Here is an 8863-nt window from a genome sequence, read left to right on the forward strand (position 1 = left end):
GTTCTGGTAAGCCACAAACCAGCGTTTGTTTTAGGTATTTATAGCCTCTACTGTGTATTTAGATATTCTTGCTCACTAAAACCATTTAAGACCCCTATGATGTGGTTGTTAATATATCACATCCCTGATTCATTGGTTAAAAATTCTTAAAGTCATTCATAATCTGCTCAGACAAGATCTTCAGACTTATACTTCCTTCATGTAACCAGTTTGATTAATCATTTTTATCATAGATTCTTGTTTTCTCTTGAAAACAAAAATGAAATTTAAGAAGAATACTGACAAATGATAAAAGGCTGTATAAGAAATTAATGACTTTGAGAGCTTGTTTGGAGGTTCTAGCAGGGGAGCGCAGCTACTCGTATACCCTTGACCGAAGACCGGTCCTCCTCTATTCAGGGAAGGTCGTCCTCTTCGACCGAGCGCGCAGCTTCGGGAGGGACGCACATGGAGCTGTGAGGGAGGAAGGGGACACCCGCCTAGCCAGCCAGATCAGCCAAATCAACCCTGGCGATCAATGGGGTGACAGATGTCGCAGCCAGGGTTTACAAGAGACTTGACTATAAATGGGATCCCAGGTCCAAGGAGAGATCCCCAGATTGTTCTCTGGACAGAGAAGAGGGTGCCTGAACCGGACTTGGCCCATAACCATACTGATGAATATTTTGCTTATCACCATAGAACCTTCTTCTGGCGATGGATGGAGATAGAGACAGAAACACACATTGGAACACTGGACTTAACTCCCTAAGTCCAAATGAGAAGCAGAAGGAAAGAGAACGTGAACAAAGAAGGCAAGACCAGAGGGAACCTTCATCCGACGATGAATGGCGATACAGATGAAGACCCACATTGGAGCACCGGACTGAGCCCACCAAGGTCCAAATGAGGAGCAGAAGGAGGAAGAAAATGAAAAAGGAAATCAGGACTGCGAGGAGTGCGATCACCCACTGATACAAGGGGACTGATCTAATGAGAGTTCACCAAGGCCAGTTGGACTGGAACTGAACGAGCACGTGATCCAACCAGATTCTCTGAATGTGGCTGGCCCGGAGTCTTTCTGAAAAGCCATTGACGATGACACTGGGACTTGTTTCCTCTGCATATACTGGATTTTGGAGATCCAGTCTGTTTGGATACTCACCTTCCTGGACCTGGAGGGAGGGGGGAGGAACTTGAACTTTCCACAGGGCAGGAAACCCTGACTGCTCTTAGGGATGGTGAGGGAGGAGGAGAGGGAGTGGGGGGAGTGGGAGGGTGTTGGGAGGGGGGCGGAAATGGAAACTTTTATAATTTAATAAAATTACTTTCTCATAAAAAAAAGAAACTAATGCCTTTGGGCTCAGGACAAGTAGCAGACTCATGTGGCATTATCTCATACAATGTTCAGCTCCAACTAGATGTCAAAAGTACAGAGTGAACTAGAATATTTTATCTACATTCTATTACTAGGATATAGAAACCCCTGAAAACTTAAAATTTCTGTCCTTTCACCAAATTCTGCCACACATCAGAGTTAATTCTATGTCACATATTTCTATCCTTCCTGACTGGCCATCTTCCTAGTCCAAGTATTTCTGCCATAGTGCTTTCTCTTCACACTGTGTATTGGCATTGCATCTAAACTCCAGAATAAAAATATGTCAGGTACAAATTAACATTGAAAAGATTGAAGGTTTATTATGAACTTGCACAGAATTCTCCTTTAGTGGACAGAGAGTGGGATTTTTCTGACAATTTTGATGGCCATATGCATTGATTTTTTTTCTTGGCAAAGCTTAGGAAAAGCTATATTATGAAGAATGGCCCTCTTGAATCTGAGTAAAGAGAATATAGGGGTGGATTAGATTAGAACATTCTATGCATGCCTAAATCCTGAAACAACAGCAACAATATCAACACCAATAACAAGTAAAAACTAAAAAATATGCTACAAAAATCATATTATTTGAAATTTATCTTGTGACATTTAGAAATATTGCTGAAAACAAGCTATCAGAAAAGTAGTATTTTCTCCTGGAGCTGTTGTCAATATTTTCAAACAATCAGAATTAGAAAAAAATAATACTTAAAGTGTTTCCTTTATCAATTCAAAATTATGTCCTTTCTTTTAGTGTGAACATTTAATGGATACCAATAAAATATTCAAATCAAATAAATGAGAACTCCTCTTTGGCCCCTCTTTTTGCTCCTTCCCAAGAACCATCCAGAGAAAGGACTACATCCCTCTTCACACCATGCCTTCTTTAAGGTCCTTCAAAATACATTTTACAGTGTTAGAGAGCAAAGGAAGAGAAGGAGAGGAGAAGAGTGGGAGGAGGGGCAGAAGGAAGAGGAGGAAGATAGAAGAGGTCTCCCTTCTGTATTCAGTGAAAGAAAACTATGCTCAGAAAATACACTTATTTAACATTGTTTTCCTTTACTGTCAAGACCCATGCTACTTCCTCATACTAAAGTAGAAAAGAAAATTATCATGATTTGCTCTATTTTCTTTACAACTTTTAACTTCTTCAATACCCAGCCATTCTTCTCTTTGTTGTCTTTTTCTTTGAACATAAGTGACTTATTTTAGTCTACCCAAGGACTCACTGTTTTTTCTTTTTTTTTTTTAATCTTGTTGCTGTTTGGTCAGCAACTTAATTTATCACAGATTCCCTAAGTCTATGATCAAGAAAGGGCAGTGATATATGTCAAAACTCAAAGCTAGTAGCATAGCAAACATAGTTTTGAGTATCAACTGCCTGCTAACACAACCCAGGTATCTAATGGATTTGCATTAAGTGTGAGGTGATTCAGTTTTATTTGGAGGGGTAGAAATGGCATTGTGGGGCTGCTGATCTGACTGTCCTGTGTTGTGGGGCTGTGGATAGCACACTCACCTTTCCCTGGGGAATAAAGAGGCTCAAGAAGCCAGCAACTTCCATTTTTACAAGATGATCGTTGCATTACTTCCAAAACTGTGCCACATGCTGAGAATCCCCGCTTCCCCAATGAAGGCACGTGTAGGGTTCTTTCACATATGTGTAGGAAATAAACTGCTCTGAATGTAGATGGAAGAATTTTGTAGCGGGCATGGTCGATCGATAGAATAAACAGACCAATACTATATAAAAGATTTAGCTTTTAATAAAAAAGGGGAAAACTTACACCAGAGTCCCAACGGTCCGTCCGGAATGCAGGGGCCAAGAGAGTGCAAGAGGGAGTGGGGAAGTGCACCCGCCAGGTTTATAGGTAAATTTTTGCCTTAAGGCAACACGCCCCATGGACAGAATGTGATTGGCTGAACTCCCCTATCAGAATTTGATTTTCAATTCAAATATAAATTGGTTTTAAAAAATAAACATGAGCCAACCTACAATGCTTATTGCAAAATAGATTCATTCTACACAAAATAGATTCATTCAAGCACAATCCTTGTGTTTTCAAAATTAACCTTCTAAACTGGTCTCTAGGCTCTCTGCTCCTCCCTGTTCTAGAGACAACTGCTTCTTTTCGTGCAGTGCCAGCCTCGTTCCAGAGACACGATAGTGAAGGTCGGAGTGAACGGATTTGGCCATATTGGACGCCTGGTTACCAGGGCTGCCTTCACTTCTGGCAAAGTGGACGTTGTTGCCATCAATGACCCCTTCATCGACCTCAACTACATGGTCTACATGTTCCAATATGACTCCACCCATGGCAAGTTCAAAGGCACAGTTAAGGCTGTGAATGGGAAGCTTGTCATTAACGGGAAAGTCATCACCATCTTCCAGGAGCGAGATCCCGCCAACATCAAATGGGGTGATGCCGGCGTTGAGTATGTTGTGGAGTCAACCGGTGTCTTCACCACCATGGAGAAGGCTAGGGCCCACTTGAAGGGTGGGGCCAAAAGGGTCATCATCTCCATCCCTTCTGCGGATGCCCCCATGTTTGTGATGGGTGTGAACCATGACAAGTAGGACAATTCTCTCAAGAATGTCAGCAATGCTTCCTGCACCACCAATTGCTTAGCCCCCTTGGCCAAGGACTTTGGCATCGTGGAAGGACTCATGACCACAGTCCATGCTATCACGGCCACCCAGAAGACCCTGGATGGCCCCTCTGGGAAGCTGTGGTGAGATGGCCGTGGCGCTGCGAGAACATCATCCCTGCATCCACTGGCGCTGCCAAGGCTGTGGGCAAAGTCATCCCAGAGCTGAACGGGAAGCTCACGGGCATGGCCTTCAGTGTTCCTACCCCCAATGTGTCTGTCGTGGATCTGACATGTCGCCTGGAGAAAGCTGCCAAGAAGGTGGTGAAGCAGGCATTCGAGGGCCCACTAAAGATGTCTCCTGCGACTTTAACAGTGACTCCCACTCTTCCACCTTCGATTCTGGGGCTGGTGTTGCTCTCAATGACAACTTTGTAAAGCTCATTTCCTGGTACGACAATGAGTTCGGCTACAGCAACAGAGTGGTGGACCTCATGGCCTACATGGCCTCCAAGGAGTAAGAGCCCGCCCTGGACCACCCATCCCAGCAAGGACACAGCAAGAGAGAGGCTCTCGGCTGCTGAGCAGTCCCTGTCCTAACTCAACCCTTGACACTGAGCACCTCCCTCACAGTTTCCATCCCAGACCTCCAGATAGCAGGAGGGGCTTAGGGAGCCCTACTCTCTTGAATACCATCAATAAAGTTCACTGCATCCCCTCAAAAAAATAAATAAACTGGTCTTTACCAAGTGTTAATTGTTTTCGTGGGTGATTTGTGTGTGTTTAGATGTGGGCCTTTGGGAAGGTCTACCATAAGGTATTCTACTTTAAGGAAAATTTTACAATGACTCTTCCTTATAGACAAAAATATTTTGTCAGCAAATGGTCACAAAATTGAGCCCTTGATACGTGACTAGTACAACTGACAAAAGAAATCATTATTTTTTTATATTGACCATTTGCAGTTAAATCTAAGTAGCTTTGTGTCCCTCAGATCGACATATTAGATGACAGTAACAGATGGTAGCATTTCAGATGATGGACAGACTTGATGGTAAGTTACATACATGACAGATAACTTTCTGGCTATTCTAAGTATTGGAGCCTATGCCTACTTTATGTTCCTTAGCTTACGATTATGTTGCTGTGATGCTGCAAAGTCACATGTGATAGAGAATATATAAGGTCATTATTTCTACCAATTTGTGAATTATGTGCTTGTTACCTTCCAGCTTCTAGATGCTTTTTTTTTCAGCAAGGAAACGCTAAAATGAACCCAGGGCTGAAGTTGATTTAGAGTCATCATTAGCATCCTTTAGGAAACCATCTTTTCAGTCCTCTGTTCTCACTCCCTTACAAATGCATTTCTGTTCCTTTTGGTCTAATCTCAGCCTTTTATTAAGACTACATCCTGTTACTTGGGAGTTTTCCCTAGTGGGATAGTTGTACTTTGTGGGCCATATTCCTTGTATTTGTTCTACATGGTTGGGACACCTTTTAATAAATTACTCAGTTATTGCATATAGAAACCTAAATGAAAACTGAGATGACTTAAACTGACTTTCATTTCATTTTCTATGTATATATTTTAGTGTGGGTTACAAACAAATTTTCTCATAAGACAATAAAATCAATTTCAAAGGGGTTATCTAAGCAAAGAGCTGAGGTTAAGGTTCAAAGGTGCTAAAGATGCATCTGACTCTTAGTATTTGGCACTTATATGATTTTGATCTTGTGATGACAGAATATTTGAAAAGATTCCTCAATTTCTTACATTTTATTTACATTTAAGAAACTCTCCTGCTGTCATGTTTCTGATTCAGTTGCTGCTAAATCTTTTCCTACCTCTCTCCTATGTTTCACTGGCCTGCATTTACAAGACTGTCTTACTCGCAGTTGCAAGGACGATTGATTCCTTACAGTTCTGTGTAAAGTCCTTTCCTTTTTATTCCCTGTTTTCTCTGTGTGTCCTCAATTACCATCATCATTTTACCAGTGACACAAACATTAATGACTACCAGACTCATCCCTAACTTATGCTCATGATGAACACAGACAGCTGGTCAATACATCGTATGTCAGCATGTCCTCAGGAAACTCACATGAACTATATCAAAAGACAAACACATCGTCACTTATTTAGATGGTATGTCAATGCAACCTAAGTTTACAACTTGAGACTTACGCTTGAATTACTCCTCTTGATATCTTTGCCAAAATAAAGATCTCCTAATCTTGTGTATTCCACCTTTCTTGATGTGTTCTTCAAATATTTATGAGGCTCATGCTATAAGTCATGTACTTTGCTAGATCTTTTGAGTTGAGCAGTGGAAAAGAAAGATATAATACTTGTCCAAATAAAATTTAGAATACATTAGGGAGAGTCAACCTTTTTAAAAATTTAGTTTAATTTTTAAATTTTTAAATTTTTGTGAATTTCTTACATGAATACTGTATTTATTTCACTTCCACCTTTCCCTTCTCCCCTCAAACTCTTCCCATGTCCCTGATACCTCTCAAATTCATGATCTTTTCTTCTTTAATTATTCTAGCTATTCATGTACACACACACACACACACACACACACACACACACACACACATATATATATATGCATACGCACATACACACACATACACACAAACACACACACAAACACATATATTTCTTGTAATCTGCAGTTGAATTTGTGACCTGCTCCCAAGAAGAAAATTCATTCCTGGTGTTGCTAACTTGGTTAAAATCCTATGACTGTGGGGACAATGGACCTCAGGAGGGAACAAAACTGTTGTTTTTTTTAGCTAAAATGACACAGTATCAAACTACCTTCAAAATATTTGCTTACATCCTGTGACAAATACTACCCTTAGCCTCAGAGACATTTCTATATAGTGAACACAACAAATTCAAAGAGTCATGGCTACTCAAGAAGCTGAGAATTGGTGACTGCTGAGTGGTCAGCCTTAAATAATACATTTATATAAACCGTCCGTGGTCGTTTGAATGTAACTGGCCCCCATAAGCTCAACCAGAGTGGCACTATTAGGAGGAGAGGCTTTGCTGGAGAAGGTGTGCTGTTGTTGGGGGAAGTGTGTCACTGCAGGTAGGCAGGCTTTGAGGTTCTCTATGCTCAAGATGCACCCAATGTCTCAGACCATTTCCTGTTGCCTAAGGGTCAAAGTATAGCACTCTCAGATCCTTCTCCAGCACCATGTCTGCCTGTGTGCCACCATGTGATACCATGATAATAATGGACTAAACATCTGAAAATGTAAGCCACCCCAGTTAAATGCTTTTCCTTTATAAAAGTTGCTATGGTATCTCTTCACAGCAATAGAAATCCTAGCTAAAACACCCTCTCTGAGGCTCAGGGCACATTGTTTATGAGGGAGTGAAATTAATGGAGAGACTGGAAGATGGGATGAAAGGGGGGCAAAATGCCCTATTCTTGGCATGACCCAGTCATACTGCCATGGTCTGCACTGGACTAATGCAAGACTGGGCCAGTCAACTGTCAAGTATAGAACATGGTGAGACATACAAGGTCCATATTTATCTCTGAGTTATTAGATACTGATATATTTTATGGGAGGAGTAGTCATTATTGTCATTTATATAACCACTGCTGAGCCCCCCAGGCTCCAGCGAATAGTCACAATAACCCGATCACACAGACCACCTGGTTTAATTCAGTGGCTCACAAACAAAAGAAACAAGACGTGACTGTAGGGAGGGCCTCGCAGGGAGGAGAGAAGTTTGACAGGAGTGGGAAGTAGATGAGAGAAATAGGGGAGTTAAGAGTGACCAGAATGCATTGTCAAGGAGCAAATCCTATTAATAAAACAAACAAATAGAAGCCCTCCATAATCCAATGTTCACCAGTAGTAGATTACATGAACAAATTATAGATACATGAAATAGGACACAAGATGACAGAGAAAATGAAGAAATCTTATGTCCACACATCTGAATGAGTGAATTCCAAAATTCTAATGTTTAAAGCATGCCATGGAAAAATATGTAAGTAATATTTCAGTTATAGAAAGTTTTAAAAGGAACATACTTGATGTCAATTCTTTATGAGTAGCTGGCTTCAGAAACTGTAAAAGAAATCAAAAGGACAACCAATATGGAATTCAACTCAATGGTTACCTTTGGTGCCTGGGGTTGAGCTGTAACTGTAGAAGCATAGTTAGGGCATGTGCTTTTTCTTGAGGTAAATGGTAGACCGTTGGGCATTAATCATTATTATTACTAGTGTTGCTATTATTATTATAATTTAAGCACTTTATAGATTCTTTCATGTGAATGATCTATTTTACAATAAAAGTCTAATTGGGGGAAGAAAAGTAAAAATGACCGTTTTGGGCTCTGCAAGGGTCTTACTTCAGAGCCATATTCAAATCATTGTGTAAGAGAGTCACAAGATTTGTCAGAAATAAAAGCCAAGGAAACTGTGCTTTGTTTCAAGTTCCTTTCTTTCTTTGTGGTTGAAATTTCTCTCTTGTCATCCTTTTTTCCCTCTCATTGTCCGTAACTAATGTAGATAAAATTCTAAGCCATGCTCAACTTGAGCGGCAGTTTAGTTACCTATATCACCTAAAATGAGGAAATTCTTACTGGGAACTCCAAGTACTCCAATGGAGTGCTTTTAATATTAAGACTATAGTTATTCTTGATGTACTTGAGGAGTTGTAAGAGGAAATGCATTCACATAGTTACATATATTCATATAAATGTATAGTTAAACATGTGTGAATACACATGTATGTTTGTATTAATTATCCCTCACAGCGTTGAAAAAGGTTACAGGACCCACTGTGCATAACAGAAACTTATACAGTATAGGTACAGGTGACACTCGTGATGTCTATGATCCTGGAAGGCTAATGATCAGCATAGACCCCAGAGGA

At 40.6% G+C, this 8863-nt stretch overlaps 1 pseudogene; it reads left to right on the plus strand.

Annotated features, from left to right (window-relative positions):
• Positions 1-311: 311 nt before the first annotated feature.
• On the plus strand, positions 312-4502 carry LOC125415114 (glyceraldehyde-3-phosphate dehydrogenase pseudogene; annotated as a pseudogene).
• The last annotated feature ends 4361 nt before the right edge of the window (positions 4503-8863 follow it).

The sequence above is a fragment of the Myodes glareolus genome, chromosome 19 (genome assembly GCF_982192425.1).
Source record: "Myodes glareolus chromosome 19, mMyoGla1.1, whole genome shotgun sequence".
NCBI lineage: Eukaryota > Metazoa > Chordata > Mammalia > Rodentia > Cricetidae > Myodes > Myodes glareolus.